Source organism: Phragmites australis, chromosome 16, assembly GCF_958298935.1.
Source record: "Phragmites australis chromosome 16, lpPhrAust1.1, whole genome shotgun sequence".
Classification (NCBI taxonomy): domain Eukaryota; kingdom Viridiplantae; phylum Streptophyta; class Magnoliopsida; order Poales; family Poaceae; genus Phragmites; species Phragmites australis.
The window spans coordinates 16,268,273-16,292,313 of record NC_084936.1 but is presented as its reverse complement, the minus strand read 5'-3'; the positions used below and the strand labels follow the sequence as shown (position 1 = coordinate 16,292,313).

The 24,041-nt window shown below is 44.0% G+C and overlaps 1 long non-coding RNA gene across 2 annotated transcripts; it reads left to right on the top strand.

The window, feature by feature from the left end:
- The first annotated feature begins 9,547 nt into the window (after positions 1 to 9,547).
- LOC133896439 (uncharacterized) lies at positions 9,548 to 22,269 on the top strand. Of its 2 annotated transcripts, XR_009905760.1 has the most exons (4): positions 9,548 to 10,175; positions 12,112 to 20,802; positions 21,645 to 21,698; positions 21,784 to 22,269. It is a non-coding gene; the product is annotated as an uncharacterized LOC133896439 (long non-coding RNA). The 2 variants fall into 2 exon arrangements; XR_009905759.1 differs by lacking the exons at positions 9,548 to 10,175; positions 12,112 to 20,802 and adding an exon at positions 21,477 to 21,537.
- Positions 22,270 to 24,041: the final 1,772 nt, after the last annotated feature.

The window sequence follows — 24,041 nt, the reverse complement described above, 5'->3', positions numbered from 1 at the left end:
GCCATGATCTGTCATGAGCCTTTTTTCTAAAGATTATTAATATTGTAGAAAAATGAAGGATAGTGTCAAGAAACATTCTTGTTCAGCTCATGAAAGATCAATTCTGAAGATTATTAATGTTACAGAAAAATAATAGATAGCAAGTCAAAAAATGTTGTTCATCTCAATCTGCTAATTTTTAATCATGGCAAGACCCATCTTAAAAAAAAGGCTTATTTTTTTATCATGATCTGAACATTAATAACCAATCTTCAGAAAGGATAGTGGCCCAAACATTAATAATCTTCAGAAAAAGCACATGTACATCTTATTTTCCATAGAATGCTCTCTGAAACAAAAATAATAATCATGTAGCTACTATAACTAGATCTCATATTTCGGTAAGTAAATTTCTACTGAAACAATATGCAACCATTTGGTTATGGTGTCCTAATGAGGATAATTGCGGGACTCATCTGACTGGCCAATTATTGAGCGTGGCAGAGAACTCCCTGGTAAAAGACATCAAAGTCTAATATTTGGATCCAACCTTACTGATGTGATAATAAATTGTAAATATTGTAGTTGCATCATGCACTTCATTTGGCTAGCATTCTAAATTTCTAATCTGCTGGTACATGATTTGGCAGCAGTCAGAAATTACATGGAGATGTGCGGCAAAAGAGAAGGGGTGTGGTGCTTGATCTGCTGAATACTTGTCTCTGTGCACGCATAGAAACTTTGTTATTCACAGAAGGGAAACATGGTATAAATGAGGAATTTCTTTCTGATGTTTGTACTGAGATGGTGAACAAAATCAAAGGGAGATGTGTGTACTGAGATACTGAAAATTTATGTTATCTGAATATTATGTGTGGTTGTGTGTGAGCTCTGCTCACATTGTTCTTAGAAATATTTATCTAAATGTGTGTGTCCTGTGATCCAAGTAACCAAATGAATTGGTTCATAGATGCGATATGACACCTAGTTCATGAATTTTCAATTTAGAATAAATCACATTTAAAGTAAATTTACTCATAATAGTAGATTCTCTAATTGATATCATTTTCATCTTCCAAATTGACGTGTCTAAAACTCCTAGTAATTGACACGCATTTTAAGCATCCGTGTATGAAATATTAAGATCACACAAATTGCTAAGAATCTTATTAAAACGAGCAAAAAAAATCATCAAGAGACTCATAATGCTTCATCTCAAATCGCATGTATTTGAGAGGAGAGAACAGAGGGATTGTACTAATCATTATGCTAAAATAATAAAGAAAGAGAGTCTCTCCCTACATCTGTGTATTCTTATGGTTGCATCTACTATTAATTATATTGATCGTGAGAGACAGAGAGAATAAGGTAGTAACTGCTGGCAACAAGGTTTCACAACAAATTCAACTCTAATATGCCAAATGGCATGGCTCATCCATCACTATTGTCACAAATTGAAAGGTGTTTTTTTTTTATATTTGGAGTATCGAACATCTTCAAAATCCGAAAAGATTTTGTACTTACTACATAAATCTTGCAGAATGAGGAGAGGACCGCCTTACCTGTCTAAGTTTGTTAGTAATCACCACCTTAATCCACTTTGTTTACGCCCTACTTCCCAATAAAACCATGCCACTACTTACTTATGGCTCTAGAGATTCTTTGTCACTCACGGCCATGGAAAGATCGGCATGGAATATGTCACATCCCAAATTTTATTCATATTCATGTTAACATACATGTCATAAGCATTCATGAGAATTGGGATGAATTATGTGCAAGTTTAAATTGGTTTGAATTCAAATTGAATTAAAAAGAGAAAATCACATCAAAAGATAAAATTCCTATAAAATGGGGCATTACAAAGGAACTCACTTTTTCACCTTATAACCTAGGGTTTAAAATAATTGCATATATTAGTATATCACATGATAAGAATATTATTAAAAAAATTCAGATTTTTGAGAATTTATTTGATGGCTAAAAATTACTAGAATGTTCAAAAGTAAGCCTTTTTGGAGAATTTTAATTCAAAATCTACTTAGGATTTTTAGGCCAATCCACTTCAAATAGATTCTTTTCGAATTATAGAGTCTCCACAAAACGTTTTAGAATTTTTGGAGCTTCGAAGGCCTCGGTGTGAACTGAGAAGAAGGAAAGAACATTTATTCCATTATGGCGAGTACTCTTCATGGACTCACTTTCTGTATCTCTCTCGTCATCTACCTGTGGACAGAACGGAGAAGTCCAATGTCACGCGACCGACGAAGCTCTGCACGCTGCCCATGCCAACCTATCTGATGCACACCTCCTCTGTTGTGGACAACCGGCCTTATCTCCTCACCCCACCGGCCCCCTCATGCTCTCTCCCTCCCCATTTCTTCATCCATCCACCGAGCGCTCGGGCCTCGTCCTCCTCTGCTTAGCCACGCCGGCACAAATCCAGCGCTGCCGAGCCCAAATCCACTCCTTGACGAGCCTCAAGGAGCGCAGAGGAGGGTAGATGGGAGCTCCCCCGAACCAATTCCAGTGCGAATCCCGCAGTTCCCCGACCGAACCGAGCTTCGCACCGTCTCTTCCCCAGCTTCGATGCACTCCACTCAGGCCTCACTGACGAGCTGCCACATCCATGACCCTTCCGGCCAAAAGAGGTCCCCGTGATCTTTCCCTGGTCGTCCTCCGCCTATAGCCCTCTCCGAATCGCCCGTGGCTCGTCGCCGGCGCGGCAGTCCATGCGAGCCGAGCGCCGCCGCGATGGGGCTCTCGCCGCGGGCCATGCCACAATCAGGCCCATCAGTCGAGCATGCCACAAACCGGTTTACCACGATTTCCTGAAGCTTGGGGACCCCTTCTCCCTTCCGTCCCCAGTCTGCAGGTCGCCGGCGCCGTCACCTCCCAGACTGCGCCGAGCTTTCGAGCCACCGCGCCGCCTTGCCACCGTCGACCGTGCGCCTGAGCCCTCAGCCGGTCGGGAAGCACACCAACTGAACCACCTCTTCGAGGTACCGCCTCTCTAGCCCTTCACTGGCCGATCCCCATTGCCAATCTCCGCCGGCGAGGTAGCCAGGGCCGCCATGGCCGGCTCAGCTCTTTCCGGTTGACCAAGTTCACATTTTGACTTGGGTCAACCTGGATAAGGCCCACTGTCATGGCGTCGGTTAGGTGAAGGTGTGTGTAAAAAGGTACTCAGAGGAATAAGAAATCAGAAAATGAAAAAGGCGGCTGAAATCATTGTTTGGTTTAACTGTTAATTCGGTAGAAAATTGAAAATGTATATTAAATGGAATATTGATCCTAAAAATGTGAGACAAATTGTGTTTAATATTTTATAATTCACTATTAAATCATGAATATCGATAATTAATGAATCTAGTTTATTAGTCTTGTACAATAAAGTAATTCATATGAACAAGAACAATATTGGCCATCATGTTAGAATGGTTTGGCCCATTGTTTTTTATTCAATATCTAACTATAGAGTATATATGTCTAAGAAGTATATCATATAAGGACATAGTATGCTATAGTATACTTAACAACTCCTGATATTATGGAACCGAATCTGCGGTATCTGATACGTCCGAAATCTAGAAGGTGTATACTAGGAAGACCTTGATTGCTTACCCAACTCGAGAAGACTAGTATACATGACAAATCTATCTACTTGGACGATAAGAAAAAAACTCTCTTTCAACTACGACTGGATAGGAGCCTGTACGTCACCCCTATATAAAGAGGGGACCTAAACCCCCCGGGGAGACTTCTTCTTTCGCTCGGCTATTGAAGGTAGGAATCAAGACCTTAGCGCAGGAGTAACTCGACGACTTTAGCCCTAAGTTAGACTAGATCCAATCTACTCCTTATAATAGGTTAGCCACATTGTATGTATTCGAGCAAATACATACACATAATCATCGACACAAGACATAGGATATTGCTCTAACCGGAGACCCAAATATGTATACATCACGTGTGCCTCGCTTCATGTTCGATCTTGGATCCACAAAGGCAACCCCGTTATTTCTGGACACATTGTTAGGAACAAATCCTCAACAGTTATCGCATTAGGTAGGAGACTTCTGCTTTTCAGGATCGACTATGTCTCGAGTGCACATTGGCACCAAATTCTCCGGCGTCGACTTCTATGACCACTTCGGGTCAACAGCGATCACCCTTGAATCGCCCCTAGCCGGATCGGAGATTGCATTCGGAACTATGATCTCTTGTGAGGACCATCAAGGTGAACTAATCCGCACCGGTATTATCGAATCCAAGCCATTGGACGCATACCGGGGGGTGGGACATCTCGAGTGGGATCCCAAGGAGCCTAATGTTCTCTAGTGCATAGACACCAACAGTGACAAGGGTGGCGACGACGACTCCGCCGCTAGACAGAGCAGCCGAACGAATCGATTAGTGTTCATGACCAGAGGAGCCGATATCCCACCTGCTGACCCAATAGTGGTAGATCCAAACGACATGGTAAACAATGGCATGGAAATTCCTGAGGATCCAGCAGCGATTACAACCGCTCATGATACCGGTGTGGCTGGCGAAATACCACCAGAGATATCTACGGCTGGAGCTTTACGTGTCCCTGACACAACTCTCCATCGACGGATTGTAGGAGGTCAGGTACCTCCTGGTCTTCAACAACAACTTTTGGTGGGGACACCTCCACCGCCAGCAGCTCCAGCATCGAGGAACGAACTCCTTCAGAAGGGGTGGTTGCGAAGTAGCATTGTCTCGACCACAGCCAAGTCTGAGCATTAATGTTTTCAGCACTCTAGATGCTAATATCCAGGGAGCCCAACTGATTCTAAGGTCCCTTCAGGAGTTGGATCCAACGAATCCCTTAACCCCTATAGTTAATCAGGTCAGGACCCTACTCGATGCGGCCCAGATCCAAGCTTCCTGAGCGAACAATCCTAGCAACTCTAGGCACCCTAGCCGACAAGGCGCCTGCTTGAGGAGCCACGAACGTGAGCATCCCCAAGTCGAGGGATCCCAAGAGGGAAGCTCAGGTGATCAAGCTCGAGCACAACTTTGCAGGCCAAACTGTAACTACCCTACCCATAGGTGCAGGAACTAGGAAGACCTAAGGAATCGTATTCCTCATTGTCGGCATGATCTACGTACAGTGATAGACAACCATTGTGAGGAACGCCACGAGGACGACCGCCGTTATTACGATCGCAGATCTCTAGGACGAGATGGTCAACGTAACTTCCCTGCTCGAAGGAACACCTCCTCCTGAAGAATTTGATGGAGGCTGCAAAGCTTTGATATACGAGCTTCGGTCAATATGGTGGCTTGAGAAGTTCAAAGAGGGCCCTACTAGAAGTATGATGGGAAGATCAACCCCAACGAGTGGTTATAGATCTATACAATGGATATTCGAGTAGCGGGTGACAACAACAAGGTAATGGCTAATTAGCTGCTAACTGCGCTCAATGGACCTGCCAGGTCCTGGTTGTTGAACCTGCCTCCTAACTCGATCCGATCATGGGCCGAGTTGAAGGCTCAGTTCATAGCCAACTTCCAAGTCACATTCGAGTACCCAAGAATAGAGAACGATCTCCATCAGCTGAACCAGGGTGAGGATGAATCACTCCGAGATTTCATTCGCCGATTTAGCGATAGGTGTAATACGATCTCGGATATCTCCGACAAGTTAGTCATTATCAACTTCAAGTGAGGCGTCCAGGACACGGATCTTCCCAGGAAGATAGCTACTCGGAAGATCTACATGGTCAAGAGCTTTTCGAGTTGGCCGACAAGTGTGCAAAGCAAGTGGAAGCCTAGGTACATATCAAGAACCCTCAATCTGGAAAGGATAAGCCCGAGTCATCAAAGAACAGGGGAAAGAAGAACAAACCCGGCGACAAGCGCAAGGGTCCACATGCGACCATTGTTGTGGTCGACAGGAGCAAGTCGCGCAACACTAGGGACAATAAAGGCCTGAGTCGAGGTGGTGGGAAGTGCTTTCCCGTCCATCAGACCAGCCAACACGACTTCAACGAATGCCATGTTATCAAAAAGAAGGTCAATGAAAAGCTCAAGGCCGCTATTGCTGAGCGTAACAACAAACAGGCCAAGCAAACGTTAATGGTGATGAGCCCGAATTCCACGAGGCCGACCAAAGTCTAGCACACATCTTTGAGGATCCACCACGCATGAATCTAAGAGGCGGTACAAGGCGGTCGAATGAAAGGTCAATTTAGCTCTGACTGGGCCTACTCGATACCTCAAGTGGTCGGAGGTTCCGATCACCTTCAATCAAGTTGATCATCCGGTTGCAGTTCTACACCCTGGTCGATACCCGGTCATGGTCCAGCCAACTATCCTCAACATCAAAGTTTCCCGAACCTTGGTCGACGGGGTTAATTCGCTTAACCTCATCTTCGCCAAGACCCTATACAAGATGAGAGTTCAGAGGTTGGAGCTTAATGCGGGAGTCAAGCCTTTCCATGGTATAACCCCCAACTCATCGACCATACCCCCAGGCTAGATCGAGTTGTCGGTTACATTTGGCATGCCCGACAACTTCCATACAGAGAAGCTTACCTTCGATGTTGTGGACTTCGAGTCAACGTACAACGTGATCATAGGCCGTCCAATGCTAGGAAAGTTTATGGCAATGGTGCACTATACGTACCAGACGCTTAAGATCCCGAGTCCCAAAGGGATCATAACTATCAGGGGAGATCAATGTGTAGCAGTGAAATGCAACAAGCAGAGCCTGGACAAGATCGAACTCCTTAGTCGAGCAGCAACCACTTCTAAGGGCGTGGATTCCAAGCGTCAGAAGCATCAAGCCACCGTTAAGATCAAGAACTCTAAGCTTGTAAGTCTTCCTGATACTTCTAAGTCCAACGATGCTGCCAAGGGTGAGACCAGCGACGGTGCCGACTACAAAAAAATTGATGGTGGTGTCAAGGGAATATCCCTCGACCTGTCTGAGCCAACCAAGACAATTAAAGTTGGGGCTAACCTTGACCCTAAATAGGAACTGAAGCTCATCACTTTCCTCCAGGCAAATCAAGATGTGTTTGCATGGCAACCGTCCGATATGCCCGAAGTCCCTAAGGAAGTGATCGAGCATCGATTAGCTGTTAAGCCCAACTCCAAACCCGTGGTGCAAAAGTAGCGAAGATTTGTGGAGGATAGGAAGCAAGCCATCCAGGAGGAGATCGGGAAACTCCTAAAGGCAGGCTTTCGAGAGGTTCGTCATCCTACATGGTTGGCGAATCCCGTCCTTATCAAGAAAGCCAATGGCAGATGGAGAATGTGTGTCGACTTCACTGACTTCAACAAAGCCTGTCCCAAGGATCCTTTCCCTCTTCCTCGCATCGACTCCACGGTAGGTTGTGTATTACTATATTTTCTAGATGCCTATTCAGGGTATTACCAAATTATCATGGGAATAGAGGCCGAGGAGAAAAATTGCTTTTACCACTCCTTTCGGTGTATTCTACTATATAAATATGCCTTTGGTTTAAAAAATGTTGGTGCTACTTATCAACGGTGTATTCAAAACTGTTTAAAACCCTAAATTGGATGCAATGTAGAAGCGTATGTTGATGATATTGTAGTCAAGTTCAGAACCGAAGATGCACTAATCATCGATCTCAAGGAAACATTCGATAGCCTTAGGAAGTATCGTATGATGCTTAATCCCAAAAAATGCACGTTCGGCGTTTCGTCCAGTAAGCTTCTCGGGTTCTTGGTGTCAAGTCTAGGCATTGAGGCCAATTCGGGCAAAATCGAAGCTCTTGATCAGATGCGGTCACCTCAAACACTGAAAGAAGTTAAAAAATTAACAGGATGCATTGCAACTCTTAGTCGATTCATCTCAAAGATGGGTGAGCGAGGGATGCATTTCTTCAAGCTGCTAAAGAAACACGACCGGTTCAAGTGGACAAAAGAAACGAACCACACCTTTCAGGATTTAAAAGGTATTTATCATCTTTGTTAATTCTTACACCGTCTAACGAACAAGAAGAGTTCTTTTTGTACATTGCAGCTACCTCACAAGTTGTAAGCACGGTTCTGGTTGTAACACCCTGAATTTTAGCATATAAAAATATAGCAAAATTTGCTCCAAATTAAAACTTTTTCTAATTATTAAACCAGTATAAAATCAAGAAAATATATGTTTGAATATGTATATACTTGTATGTGTGTATTCAAATATATTATTCTGGCTAAGTATTCCAGAAAGCATCAAGTTAGTTTCTAAATTAATCGTTGCAATGAATTGATCATATGCATTTTGGTTTATTAATTCTTATGGTTCTTTGCGTGGCGATTCGAATTGAATGCTTCTCAATTCGAATCTGCTCTGGTTCTTCTTGGCATCTCCTAATCCAAATCCTGATGCTTCCACTGCAAATCTTTTCCTAATTCGAATACCTCTATCTCAATTAATGCCAAATCCAAATTTAGATCTAAATTCAAATACTCCTATTTGAATTTAATCTCAAATATCTCAAATCCTGATTCAATCAAATCTTTGTCAAATCGTTGTCGATTTCATACCCGCATACCATTCAAATCATTCAAAAACATTCCTTTGAATCATCCAATTTCAAATCCAATCCAATTCAATTGAATCATCACGTATTCGAATTCAAAATTTGGTACATTCATTCAATCGTCATATATCTCAATTCAAATACATCAATGGGTTGGTTACACAAAATATCTCACATTCTCTCTCATCTCCCTCTCACTGAGCTCCCTTTCTCTCTGTGTTTACCATGGCACAAAAGTCCTCTCACCCTCTCACATGAAAAAAATTGAAGCGTGCGACTCAGTTATTAACTCATATTAAGAAAAAGTATAACATGCAAACACATATTTTTCTTGTGTAAAACGTATGTTAAGAGAATCTTTAAAATTGATTTCACTTTATTTAGAGTTTTATTAATTTCTCTTTGATTTTTACAAAATTCACAAGTATAAAGTGAATATGTTAAGAAACAGCACTGTAATTAACTTTTTCATATCTACTATTATTTTTTCTATGTAAATCATAGTATAAATAAGCTAATGAAAGTGGTTTCACTAATTTTTGAGGTGTGATGGGTCAGTTATGAATTAATCTAGTCGCAACATATTTACACAATCATGCTTGTTACAATAACTAGTTCATGATTTCATGTATTTTTAAAAGACATAGGATCATGTAAGAAGACTAATAAAATTAGTTTCATGATTTTTGGATTAGCAAAGAGTAAACTATGTATTTAACTTGGTTTAATAAATACAATTTCTCACAGAAAATTTTGAACTTTTTTATTAGTATAAATACTTTTATCATGTAGATCATATCACAAGAAAACCAACAAAATTTGTTTCACTTGATTTGAAGCTCAGATGAATTAGTTATTGATTTTAGAAGATTGAGATAATTTTTAGATTTTTTGTTAAACTCCACTAGAAATCGAGAAAACCTCTCGATAAATCGAGAAAATCGAGCGGTTACCGAGAAAACTGAACGGCTAAAATCGCGATTTTTATTCCAAATTTCAAATTTTGCAAAATAAATTTTCTCTTAATTTTTTTGAATTTTTAACCGATAACCACAGTTATCACGAATTTTCGATTACCACCTGAGCTCGGGTAACTTCAACCCTGCTCACATCTCTCACCCACACCACAGCCGGCCATCACCATCCCCATGCCCTGCCTGATCTTTTCACCGAGCAGGCAAAAACCGATCTTCTCTTCTTCCCTTTTGCTCCTCTCTCTCACACAAGCATTCACATACAAACAGAGCACGCACAAACCAAAGCTACCTTCTCCTCCCTCTGCTCCACCTGCACACAGACATGCATACACCGAGCTCTGCACTTGCATACAACATCACAGCATACACACAACCACACAAGCAGCAGCACCTCCACCGTACCGCACGACCGAGCTCTGGTTCGCACTGTCCGAGCTCGCACACGTCGTTCTGAAGTCGCCAACGTCGCCCTGCTCGGCCATGCGCCGCCACGGGCTCCCCGCTGAGCCACCGTGTGTGTTGTCGTCATGCGCGTTGTCACCGTGAGCTCTGACCATCTTTTCCGCAGAGCCAAACTCCACCACGGTGCCGGCCGATCTTAGCCGCGCCACGCCATGCGCTGAACCGTGCACACCGCTACCCTGCCGCTCTCGGTCGTCGTCGCCCGCGCCATCCGTCCACGGTGAGCACTCCTTTCCCTCTCTGCTTCTTCACGTGCCGCAGCCCACCCACACCGCCCCTTGCGCCGCTGGTCCGCGCTACCGCTCGGCAACGCCACCGCGACGCGTCGCGCTACATCTTTCCGCCGCGTCGTTGCACACGCACCAACGCCCGCGCCATGCCGCCTCCTGCCGTGCCGACCTGCGCCTCCCGCGCACGCCACGCCACTGGCTGCCACGCGCACCAAGCCGTCTCACCCTGGCCCGCCGCTCCCTTCCTCCCTCCGTCGGCGAGCTCCATCCCCTCCCTTCTGGCGCCGCCTCCCTCTCTCCCTCCGGTGCCCTCTCTTTCACACGACCAAGAATCGCCGCCGGCCACCTCCTCTCCCCAGTCGCTCCTCCCTCTACTTCCCTTCTCCCCGGCCGACCGCCCTCCACACTCGCCTCCCTTCGCTCTCTTTCCCTGTGAGCCACCACGCTCGGTCGAGAGCACCCCACCGCCGCAGCCCGAATCCGCAGCTCCACCGCACCGCCGCTTCTTCTCCAGCGCCACCTCCCTCCGACGAGCTCCGGCCTCAACCTACCCCCCCTGGCGTCCTCTCTCCCCTGAGCACCTCACACATGCACGGGAGAAGCCATCCAAGCCTTATCCCTTGGGCCTCACACCGACGAGTGGGCCCACTGGTTGGTCCACCGTACTGGTCCATGGTGGACCGCACACCCGAACTAGCCCCAGTCCACGAAAGTCGGGACCAAGCCCACAGCTTACGGTGTACCGTAGACCCTCCTCAAAAACACCTTCGGTTCACAGCCTCGTGGATCGAGTTCACGAAACAATGGCATTTTCCAATTTCCAGGATTTTCCTTTTTGGCAAATTTTCCAACTTCCGTAACTCATCCGTTTCAACTCTGATTTTAGCGATTCTTACGTCAATATTTCTCTAAAATCATAATCTATCTTTCGGCCAAATCTTATAATTTTTGGAGTTCATTTATTTTCTCATCCGGTAATTATTTCGTGTCGCTGCGTTTAATCTAGATTTAGATTTTATCTTTTAATAAATAAAATTGAATTTAGATAGTTCTATAAATATGTTTAAGATATAATCATATATAAGTTGCTTATATTAATCTCGCTTAAATGTAGATTAATCATCATATGAGTTAAAGGGTAGTTTTTAAATTAATCTTTTAATCAATGCTGCAATATATTGTTATTTCATATGATAGGTTATAAATTAATCTTAGTTCAATTAAGGTGATAAATTAACCAGTGTAGCGGTTAAATAAATAAGTACGTGTTAATAGAATATATTAAAATAGTTTAACATTAGCAATTAGTTAATTGAATACTCTTTTAGTAATTAATTAATTAGATTCAAATAATAGTTTAACTTAATTAATTAATTACATGCATGCTTTATGATAGCACTAAATATAGCTTAATTAGTATGGAAATTAAACAGCACTAGATAATTAAGATTAATTACTAAATAACCATATTTAATGCTATAAATTAGAATGTTTAATCCAACACTAGCACATTTAATCGTCTAGAGTTATACTTACGTATATATATATACATGCTCGCATACATATAAACGTAAGTATTACACATATATTCATACATGTACTCGTGCACTCACTTACACGTAGAAACTCTAGCTGTCGTCTTTCGGCAGTTAAACTAATAAACGCTCACCTAGTTAATCGTGATTTGTTTAGGATTTCTCTTAGGTTAATAAAATAACTAAGTTAATAGCTTAGCCTAGCTTCGCTAGATGATCCCGCTATCCTCTCTGTATTAGCTTCGCATTGCTTAGAGTTGCCGATCATCTTCCGCTAGGTTTAGCTTCCGTCGTTTTCCTCGGCCGCTCTTCTTTGCTTTGGTATTTCTTGGTTTTATTCTAGCATTCATTTGCTTAGTCGTTGTGCGCTTTTTGTCGTTAATCTGCGTAGGCTCGAAGTTAAGGTTCTAAGCAAGAACGCGAGGAATGAACTGAAGGCAAGATCTAGCGATGAAGAAGAACCTCGAAAACTCAAGAGATAAGACCAATCGTGAATTGACCCTTCAAGAAGGCAAGTCATATCTCCTTGATCATATTGAGCCTATGTTTTCAAATAATATACATGATCAGCTAAAATCGGACTTATTATTGCATGTGCTATATATTCGTTTTCTTTCAAACTACTTATAGTAGTTAATCCTATCAACACTGTCATGCCTTACATATCATCATCCAGAATACATATCACCGAAGGATTACCTGTCGTTATCTATATTAACGTCGGAAAACTCCATGATATCTAGCATGCTTAGGATTGAATACATCTCCTCAGAGATGTTGCTTTTAAAATACGTCTCCTCGGAGACATCGCTTTTAAAAACACTTCTCTTCGGAGACAAGATTTACTATTATCAATGATAACTCATATACCATAAATCCTTGGTGTCATGTGGGATATAGAGGGTGATGTGTAAAAATAGGTGAAAACTGTTTTAGCGCAGGTAGGTAGAGTAGTCCTCCGGGGAGGATGCTCTTGGGGGCTTGAGTTACATGATGGTATTCATTGCCCATGAAGATGCCTAGCTCGTCCGCTTAAGGAGTGAGTCTTGCGTCGTCATGCTTAGCCACCCCCGTGCAACCATGCGTCCTGTATGGGCAGGACTTGACTTTTCCTTCAATGGACTGAGTTAGGCATCATACCAGGAGGCTGAGAGCAACGAGCAGCCAAGGGTCTATCTGTCCCGCTCTTTGGAGGTTTAAGGGACTGGCTTATGCTTAAAAAGGGATGCTGGCCTTCGGAACATGCAGCTCTGAGACTTGGCGTGTCTTGTGGAAAGCCCGGCAGGAAAGGTATTTGGAGAGTCTCGGTATGATTCGCTCCTCTGCTAGCTACGGATGGAGGCTGAGCATATCGTGTGGGTAAAGCTGTACAACTTCTACAGAGTGTAAATCTATTCGAATAGCCGTGTCCACGGTCATGGACGTGTGAAGGTATGGTCACGCTTGAATAGACTCCAGGTGTGTGAGTCTTGATGAGTAAGTGTGTGGACTATATGTCTGTGTGATGAGGTTCCTGGCTCGATCTGCCAGAAGCTGTGTGGTACTAGAGGTACACTAGATGTGATAAAAGAGACTGCGGAGTGAGGTATAGCCCCTCCCAGGACCGAAAACCCCCAGATATCACTTGTTACCCTGGTTTTGGTTTTAACACTATTTCAACAGCTTTGCTATCAGGTTACCTTCTAATACGTTGGGGACTTGAGGTGATACTCAGTACCAACGGAAGATGCCTGCACCTTTTTACTTTTAAAACTGTTTTGACATCCTTGCTACCAGGTTACCTTCTAATACGTTGGGGACTTGAGGTAATACTCAGTACCAACAAAAGATGCTTGCAGTTATTTTTAAAAGCTTTGTTACATTTATTTCAAAAGGTTAACCATGGAGAATATAACTGGATACTTGCATAAAACCTGCTTTACGCTCAAAACTATGCTGTAAAGTCTTATCCTTGAAATATCCATTATGCATCTATCAACCCCCTTGAAGGAGTATAGGACTTGTTGAGTACCTTTCGTACTTAGTCTTGTTGCTTTCAGATTGTTGAGATGGAGATCAACCGCAACCCAGATGAAGTAAAAGAGAAGAAGTCTAAGGTTGCGTCCGCACCTATGTTGCCTGTGGCATTGGGTTTCATCATCGTTTCGCTCCGCTGCGTTGTAGGCTCTTCTGCCTGGCTGGTCTGCTGTGGATTCTTGTCCACTAGACCATCTTTTCTCTTTTCAGGTATTTATTTTACTTATTTGTATTCGAAGTATGTATTTGATATTATTTTGTTGAATTCTGTGCGTATCAGCTACTTGATCCAGGGACTGATACAGGAGGCACAGGGGAACCCGGATTCGGGGTCCTGACACTGGTAGTCGAACAAGAGAGCCACGAGAGAAAGGCCAAGGTCCAGAAACCTTTTTACCATATGAGCGAAGTCCTACACGATGCTAAGCTACGATACCCATAAGTGCAGATGTTGCTATATGCAGTCTTAATGTCTTCCCGGAAGCTACAACACTATTTTCAAGCACATAAGATCACCGTCATGACGACTTATCTGCTGAAGGATGTCATACACAATAGGGAGGCTACTGGATGAATCGCACAGTGGATGATCGAGCTCAATGAGTTCGACGTCGGATATGTACCACACAGAAGTGTGATGTCAGGAGTACTAGCGAAATTCATCGCCGAATGGACAAGCATTAAAGAGACAAGGCCAAGTGTGGTCGAAGACTTCTTCAATGGATCACTCACGCTTCAAGGCTCGTGGGCTGGCATTGTACTTAAATCTCCAACAGGCGACGAACTCAGGTAAGTTGTTCAATTTGATTTTAAAGCTTCCAACAATGTAGTAGAATACAAGGGACTAGTAAACAAGCTTCGCATAGCTGAATTACTTGGAATCAGGTGACTTCTCGTGAAAGGGGATTCACAACTAGTCGTAAACCAAGTACAAAAGGAGTACCAGTGCTCAAACGACAACATGGCAGCTTACCTAAACGAGGTGCAAAAGCTCGAGCAGAAGTTCGAAGGGTTAGAAGTGACACAGATCAAGAGGAGTGACAACTCCGATGTAGATGAACTTGCTAGACTCGCTTCTTCCTGAGCTCCGGTACCCATAGGAGTCTTTGTTGAGAAACTCCTCAAACCATATGTACCGACAGTTCGATGAACGGATGCTACCCAACTCGACCAGCAGTCTAGTCCAGTCAGAGAGGCAGAACTCGCAGACACGGATGCTGCACTACTCGAACGTGATCTAACTTAGATGGCTTCGTACCAAGCCTATCTCGAAGGTCGAGACATCCCTGGTGATGATGCGTCTGCTAAAAAAATTACTCGTAAGTCCAGGCTCTACGCTTTGGTAAACGGCAAGCTCTAACGAAAGGGGAGTAACGAAATCTTGATTAAGTGCATCACACAGGAAGAGGGCAATAAAATATTGCTCGATATCCAAGGATTCTATTGGCTGACTACCCTCCAGGATGCTTCCAAGCTGGTCAAAAAGTGCGAGAGCTGCTAATTTTTCGGAAGGCAAACCACTCGAGTAACCCAAGCTCTACAAACAATTCCTCTTTCTTTGCCTTTCTCCATCTGGGGATTGGATATCCTGGGACCGTTCCTAAGGGTCCAATGTGGTTATAAGTTCCTATTCGTGGCTATCAACACGTTCACTAAGTGGATCGAGGCTGAACCCGTGGGAAAGATAACCACAGAAGTGGCTAAGAAGTTCATGAGGAGTACAATTACTTGATTCGGTATTTCGCATCGGATAATTACATATAACAGTAGCCAATTCAGAAGCTAGATCTTCACTTCGTTCTGTGAAGAATTTGGCATCAAAAACTATTTTGCCTCAGTAGCTCACCCACAATGTAAGGATCAAGTTGAACGTGTTAATGGTATAGTCTTACAGGGCATCAAAACTCGGGTCTTCGATAGGCTAAAGGCTTACCTGAAACGCTAGGTGAAAGAACTTCCCTCGGTACTATGGGTCATTCGTACTTTGACTAACAGGGCCACCGGTGAAACTCCATTCTTTTTAGTTTATGGAGCAAAGGCAGTGCTTCCGAATGAATTGCAGTTTGGATCACCGTGAGTGGAAAGTTACTCAAAGGGACGGCAAGAGCACTTACGAGCGGACGACATCAATTTTCTCAAGGAGTATCGTGGTCGAGCATCTATTCGACCAGTTAAGTATCAACAAGCATTGTGTAAGTATTATAGTCAAAAGATTCAGCCCAGAAAACTCACAGTTAAGGATTTTGTTCTACGAAAGGTGCAGAAACAGGGTAGGTGCCATAAGTTATCACCCAAGTGAGAAGGACCCTATATAGTTATCACCCAAGTGAGAAGTACCCTAGATCAGTGTAGCTATCTACTCCAAACGGTGAGATACTCGAGCACTCATGGAATATCGACCAACTCTGAAAGTTTCATTCATAGAAAAGGTAAATTATGGGTAAGTCAATTACATTTGATTCGATTAACTACTCGATTACAGACTTTTTCTTTTTCATCTAACCTGCGTGGCTAGTGCAAAGTTGACAGAAAGTGTTTGCCTGGCCCTTGCAAATAGTGCAGGTCCTACTCCCCTTTGAATGAGTCAAGGAATCTTCTATACTCATCCCATGGACGGCAGCTGATCGTGCCAGGGACCGGACGCAGGCCACCTTAAGGGATAGGGAGAGTGGCAAGGAAAAGACCCTACTGGAGCTGTTGACCGGTGCTGACGATGTCGAGTGACCCTCTACAGGGCACGAAGGCGATCTGGCGGTTGTCGACGGAGAAGACGATCGCACTTTCTCTACCACTGGAGGTTTGGAGGCTCCATCGTTGAAGACCTTGTCAGCGAACTAGTCGATCACCGCAACGAGATCACCACCATCTTCATCTCCCTCCTGCAGGGCTTGTGTTACCAACTCTTGTGTCAGCGTCAAGGAAACGCCAGAGGTGGCAGGTGAAGGGTCAGTGACCTCCGATGGACATTCTATTCTTTCTCCTCTTAGGCCTTTCGATTGATTCCTCCTCGTCGGAAGAAACGATGATGACTCCTGGAGGAACCATGGTGAGGGGCCTTGGGGTGAGAAATCCTATCTCTTCACTTTCTAGACCGGACTTGGGAGACGATGGTGGAGTGGAGGTCATGGCTTCAAGCTCTACAATTTCTACTGGGCATGTAGGGAGAAAGGAAGGAGACGGGGTGAAAAACCGGCCTCAGTTTTCTCTCTATTTATAGTCATGGAAACGGGTCGCACTGTACATGCAGAGCTGTCAAGATCCGATATCACTGGGTGTGAGAGCGAGGCTGCCATGGTTGCGCAGCACGTCTGGTTGAAGTTGAGGCGTCATTGAGACGTTGTGACTTGTCCAATCTCTGCAAAGAGAGGTGCACGGTCATTATTGTATGTCAAATCAAAGGCTGCGGTGAAAATGAGTATGCGTGGGAGTGGGTTTTTAATGCTCACCTATCTGGCTATTCGAATACACTCGATAACCATAACATAATCTCAACCACCCACTCGGGGGCTGGAGTCATCGAGTACGTGGTTGAGAAACGGAAGTCAATGCTTATGCTCTACTCTCCACTTGATCCAACTATCGAGTGGAGAGTTGGGAGCTACATCATACTTTTTCAGTGTTTCTTGCTTCACTTTCTGTTTCTTGGTTATCATAGCAACTTGAGATCCGGAAGCTACATCGTATAATGTCAGTGCTTATGCTCCACTTTCTACTCAAATTCAGTCATGGAACGAAGTGACAGGGGCCACGTCAAGTATATTTTAGTGCATATGCTCTACTCTCTGCCTTGATTATCACATCAAATAGAGAGTTAGGGGCTACATCGCATACTTTCGATGCTACAGCTTTACTCTTTACTCGATCTAGTCATCGAGTAGATAGTCGAGGGTTACAACACCATACACTTTCAATAACACATGTATGTTCCTTTCTACTCTTAGATCAAGTAATCTTCTCATCGATCATAGAGTCGGGGGCTACATAATAATACCATACTTTTCGTAAATTTTGTATATATCTTTTGCAAGAGTTTATCTGGCTTTGCATCAACTGATTTGGATAAGAGCCAGTAGAGGCATATGTTGGGTTGATGATGGACAACTACACCTAATAAAGCATAACGGCATAAGAGATTGTCAGACATCTCATGCCTAATGGCTAAAAAAGGTTCTGAAGTTCTAGTCGATCCCATGTGTGTCATCTGTCGAGTTCATATCCGTACGCTGGTTAAGCACGCAAGTTAGTGAAAGTTTGCAAAAGGCCATCATTATTTTCTATTTCTAGAACGTCACTTGGTCTTTTCCTTATTCTTACGGTTGTCTCAAGTGATTACTCGTGGGCCAATATTTCTAATCATTTGCCTAGTTAAGTTTTCAGATATTAACAGATACACAATCATGTAGTATCGAGAATGATTATAGCACGTAATTGTCAGATATTGCATCTACTCATGCTAATTCTATTTCATCAGCAAGGGAATAGTAGGTAGTAACATGGTAGACAAGCAAAACAATAGTACTGTTACAGACATTCCCATATCATAAACCAAGTTGCATCAAGTGTTTCGAGCTTAACGGACGGTTAGCTCGAGAGACTCCTCTCACTATCATCATCAGGAAGGCTAAGCCCTAGTGACTCAACAAAGGTAGGGACTACAGGCTCAACGCTAAGGACAAGTTTTGCTGCTTCTTCAATGGTACAGTTAAACCCCACTGTCACTACTGAAGTGTCAAGTGCAGGGTTGTAACTCTTGAGGATACCAAGCAACGTAGTGGCACTTACGGAGGCTGATTGAGTCATGCGGTCGAGTGTTTGTTCCTTCAACTCTTGGAGTGCTGAAACTGCAGCATCCCGTTCAGCAGTAGTAGCATCTCGCTCGGCGATAGCAGCATCCTGCTCGGTTTCCATGGCCTTCTGTTCGGCTCTCGTGGCGCTTGCATCATTCTTGAGTTTTTCCTAATACTTGGAATTGTCATAAATGGTTTTCATCGCATTAGAAAGAAGGGCTTCCTTGCTGTTATAGGAGGACTCGAGGACTGAGGAAGCAGATAGAAAAGTAACTTTTGTTAGTCACCTGATAATCAAATCACATACATGTGATCTGGGGGATGGACTTACGTTTTATTCTTTCCTGGCTGGCTTTAAGCTCCATCTATCAGTCGGCATAGTCGTTCTTGGCGGTAGTTGCTTGAGCACCCGTGGCCTGGAGGAGAACCTCTATTGCTGCCCAAGGGTCGTTAGTTGGGACCAATATTAAGGTTTCAACTTTCTTAGGCTACGGACCTTCTTTAGGTGTGCTCGAGGTAGGATCTTCAACTTGAGGGGCTAGAGTTGGAGCTGGACTAACAGGAGAGATCAATGCCAGATGACTGGTCGACTTGCTGGCAGTCTGGTCTTTTGCCTCCTCTAGAATAGATAGTCTATAATCAATAGAATAAGGAAAAGAGAGAAAAACTGCTAGCTAAGATTAGGACTCAGGACAAACCTTCTTGCAATCGGAAAGTATGAAATGATGCTTGACTTTTGCCTTTTAGTGGTTACTTTCTTCGTCATTGAACCAATAACCGAGGTCGGCTGCGTCGAAGAAGTGACTTGGGAGCCAGATGAAGCCAAGGCATCCGCAACCTATAAAGAAGCAGCCAACAATATTTTTTCTAGGCTTATCGAGTGGGTCCCTAAAAAGGATAACCAATTAAAGGGCGATGACTCATTGAGAGTTGCCCCTTTGGTCAAGTTATTGGATGTGCGGTCTCTCGAGGTGGCGATCGCAAGGATGCACCAGATGTCTCCTGAGGAAGGCCACCCGTGCGGACCCGGTGTCAGTAGGCATTCGCTCGATAATGGAAAAACTATCGGCTACTAGAATATTTAATTTCAGTACCAGTGGACTTCTTCGCTTGCGTTTGAGAGGGACGGGAATGATCTCTTTGATTGAAGGGACCCTTTAACCCCTTGATCAGCTGGTACTTTCCCCTTGTTACCAGAACCAATAGGGAAGGCATTGTCAAGATCAAATACCTCATTCATAAGGATATGCTCTTGATAGAAAACTGGAACCTGGGTTGAAAAAATAAATCAGATCAAAGTAAACCACAATCAGCGTTGCCTTCCTACTTAAGAAATTCCCACCTCCTATCAAGGATTCGCAAGGGAGTAGGGCAGAATGTGGCATTCTGGTGCTTCGTCGGAGAAGAGCTTGTTTAGCCGAGCAATAACATCTTGTGAAGATAGAGCTGAAATAGAAAAGAAAAATTATTCAAAAAAACGACTGCAATAACAAAAGCAGCACATTGTAAAATAAGTCTTACATCCAGCCGCGTCCTTGGAGCTATCTTTGTCTCCACTAAACTCCCATGCCAAATGCTCCCGTGCCTTCAAGAGGCTCAACCTTCGACTGATGAAGTCCTTGGCCAGATGACACCCGGCTAAGCCATACTATCTTAGCATGCCGATTTTATTGGCATAATTGGAAGTATGGTCAGATTCGCGGTGTTTCTTCGTCCAAGATGAAATCTGGTGGGGAAGGAGGCCTCTATAGACTAAGGGAGAACGGACTAGGTCGGGGTTAGAGACATAAAACCAATGTTTTTTTCATTCTCTCGACCTGGAGGAGATCAGGGGGACTGGGATATAGGATCTCTTCATTCTATTCCTCAGTTGGAAACCACATCCTCCAATACACTTATTCTCATTGATTCTTTTTAGTTGGTAAAAGTGATTTAAACTCGGCTCAATGCTAAGGAAGGCTTTCTCAAAGATGAACAAGAATACTAAGCATTGTAATGGAGTTCGAGTTCAAGTGGTGAAGTTCGATTTGGTACCAATCGAGTACACTGAGGAAAAACATAGAAGGAGGAACGTTGAATCCTTCAAGTGGAGATGAGTAATCTTGATGAAAACTACATTTCAAATGTTGGCTACAATCTTCTTCTCAAGGAGGTGGAAGCAATGCATTAAGAGACGAAGATTGAGACATGAATGTCTTTCATGATAATATTGCTAATACTTTGTTTTCTAAGAGAGGATAGGTTGACAATTCGTGTTGTACATGAGAAGATATGAAAAGGTACATTACTCATTTGCTATTTTATATAGTTTTTATTATGAAAATTCGTATTTCTCACCTTGCTACGAGTCCAAAACATTGTAGTTACAAATACATACACACCGTATAGCTCAATTATCATATAATTAGGATCAAATATGAAAAACAGTGAAAGAAAAGGTTAAATAGATATAAATATGTGCTCAGAAAAACTAGAGGTATTACGAATATTACGTAACCAAAGCAAATATTCAACCCACCTCAGAATCCAGGATGCCAAATAAGCCTCAGCTTTTGAACCCTTAACTTTTTACAATCCAATTTTTCAAAATCTACAATCTAAAAAGTGCTTTTCAGAATCCTAAACTAAAACAAACAAACCCTTAGGAGTTTGGGGGTAAAGTGAGACCAGAAAAAGTTTAGAGGTTGATAACTAAAAATCTTCAGAAAAAGTAAATCATTACATGTCTATGGAAAATGGATTTTTTTTTTCAGGAGAAAAGATCAGCCAACTCAATATTTGGTCATATATATATTGAAGTTTGGGAAAATTAAAAGTGGAGCAAAAATTAAACTGAGTTGTACACATGCCATTTGATTCCTTTAGCCACTTATTGTCTTGTGATTGTGAATTTAGTTTTATAAATAGTATGGCGTTTCAGTTGGTTTCCCCTTATCCAGTTTGCTTTTTTTTTCTTTGAAGGGGGAGGTGGGGGGAGGGGGGAGCCAGATAATCTATTTCACTTCTATGAAATGGTATCGTCATCATTATTATTACATTGGTTTATGCCAGTTACCTGCTTACACATGTTGGGTATGTATCATGATTGATATCCATTTTTTTTTTTTATTCTGTATTGCAGTGGGATGCAGATATCTGAAGCTGCAGATGGAGGTCCAGAAGCGGTTGCATGAAGGTAAGCTAATGCAGCACTAGCTCTGAACTTCTAATAAGGAACATTTACAACATGTGCAATCTTAACTGACAAACAACCCCTGCAGGTATAAAGGCAGCTGCAGCTGGGTAAGTATCTCCAGAAGATCATCAAAAAGAAGCAGCGCATCACTGGTGCTGGAGCTTCCATAGCCACGTCAAGTGAACAATTGGCCGACTCAGAGAGAACTAACCAATTGTACGGGATTTGCAGGTGGGGACTAGTCCTTCCACACCACATCTTTGAGTCAAGTATGGCCTCGGAGCTCCAGCAGTGTTCGATGCCCTATTCAGGACATTACCTAATTTTATGATGTATGTGATATGATTTTCATTTTTGGCCGTAGGTAGATTTTTGCTTCTCAACAGACTTTAAGTTGGAGGTCGTCAGATGACATGGTGGATTGCCTTAATGTTTCTAGTATTGAATTAAGATTCCAAGAATGAGTTATGTGATGTGACATTTTTCACAACCAACATGTATTATGTGGATTACCTAGTCTTTGCATTGCATCAAATAATAAACAAGTGTCCGCATGAGAAAATTCAGAATCAGATACTGGAAAGACGGTATTTTACCATGTCAGTTCCATTTCAGCAAATGGTGAGCTATTGTTTGCATGAATATGAATTGAGAAAGTTTAGAAACAGGAAGACACCAAGGACAAAGGCTAGGAGAGGATGTCCCTCAATTCCATTTCAGCAACTGATGAACTGTTGTTTGCATCAATCCAGTGATGTAAGAAAGTTTAGAAAAAGACAGACCAAATAGTTTGCAAACATGAAGCAGGAGGATACAAGGCCTAAATCTACAGAGGATCTACTGAATCGGAAATCATTATCTCATATGCAGACCCTGCATTCACCGCCAACCTAGCTCATATCTCCACAAAGATCCAACTTTCATCCACTTCCGCAGAGTGATGCAACAGTTCCTCAGCACCCTGCTCCTCGAAGATCAAACGCATATATTCTCTCTCATCATCGCTCATCTCACTCGAAAACATCACCCTGAGCTCATCCAGGTTTCTTCCCTTGGCCATCCAGGTCTCTATCAGATTTTTTGCTTCAGCTGGCGTCTTGATGGTCTGCAGATCAAAGATTTCGCCACTGAATTCTGGCCCCTCAGCAACACTATGAACCCAGCGATCGGCTGCTTATTTATGCCACTGCATTGCTGTTCCTGCTCCTGTCAGAGCCTTCCCAAGATTACTGCCCCCAGTTCTCAGCGGCTTCAGTGAAGTTGAATTAGCTGGAATGTAGGTGACAGTGTCCTCCACAATTTTCCCAGCCATCATCAGACATTCAGGGTGGTCCTTGACGTATCTGGTGACCCTGTTCAGAAGTGTCCTCCACTTGGATACCCTCGGTGTTGCCTGGATCTTCATGTCAGGTTGCGGCGCGCTCGACGGCGGCACCCAGGCCCAAACGTCTAGGGACGAATACATGACGCTGCCCACCTCACTGAAGAAGACGCCTGAATCCATCTCCACTACACTCCGCATATCTACAGCCTTCAGGGACTCACCAACAAAGAAGTAGACGACCCGGTGGTCACGGGGATGTACAAGCCCGATCCCAGCGGAGTTGCAGGTCGGCGGCGGGAAGACGTCGCACAGATGGACGGCGTAGAGGCACGACCAAGCTTGATCCACCAATATCCACGCGCTGACCGTCGGCGAACCGGTAACGCCATGAAGACGCACGTAGCACAAGTGGCCACAGGTGGGCATGACGCAGCGACGCCGTCCGATCCCGCCGGATCTTGCACCGAAGTCGTTTCCGCCACCGGGGTCAGGGAGCGAGAGGAAGCGCGGCGCGGCGCCATCAGCGATGGGGTCGATGAAGAGAAGTCCCCGCTTGAGGTCGACAAAGCTGAGTCGCCCAGCGTGCGAAATGATCACGTCCGGCTTCAACCTTGAGATGTGGTCGCGCAGGGCAGAGGAGGAGGCGCGGATCTCTTTGACGGTCCAGGACTCTGTGCGGCTGCAGAAGCAGAGCGGTCGCCGCTCCGTGGGGTGAAGTTGCAGGACCAGGTAGCCGCGGCTACCTCGGCGAGGGTCTGCGATCACCCCCATGCGGTCGCTCGTGGGGCGGAGCGGTAGAGAAATGGGGACGGCGGGGAGGGAGAAGACGTTGCGCTCCTGAAGATCACAGACGAGGAAGTACTTGTCGGCGGTGGTGTCGCCCTGCGCGCTGGAGAAGAGAACCAGGCCGGAGTCATCGATGCAGTGGACGAAGCCGAATGCCCGATGCCGACCGACCTCGGGGAGCGCGTCGCGGTACACGGTGAGGATGGAAGCGCGCGGAGGCTCGTCGAACTCGA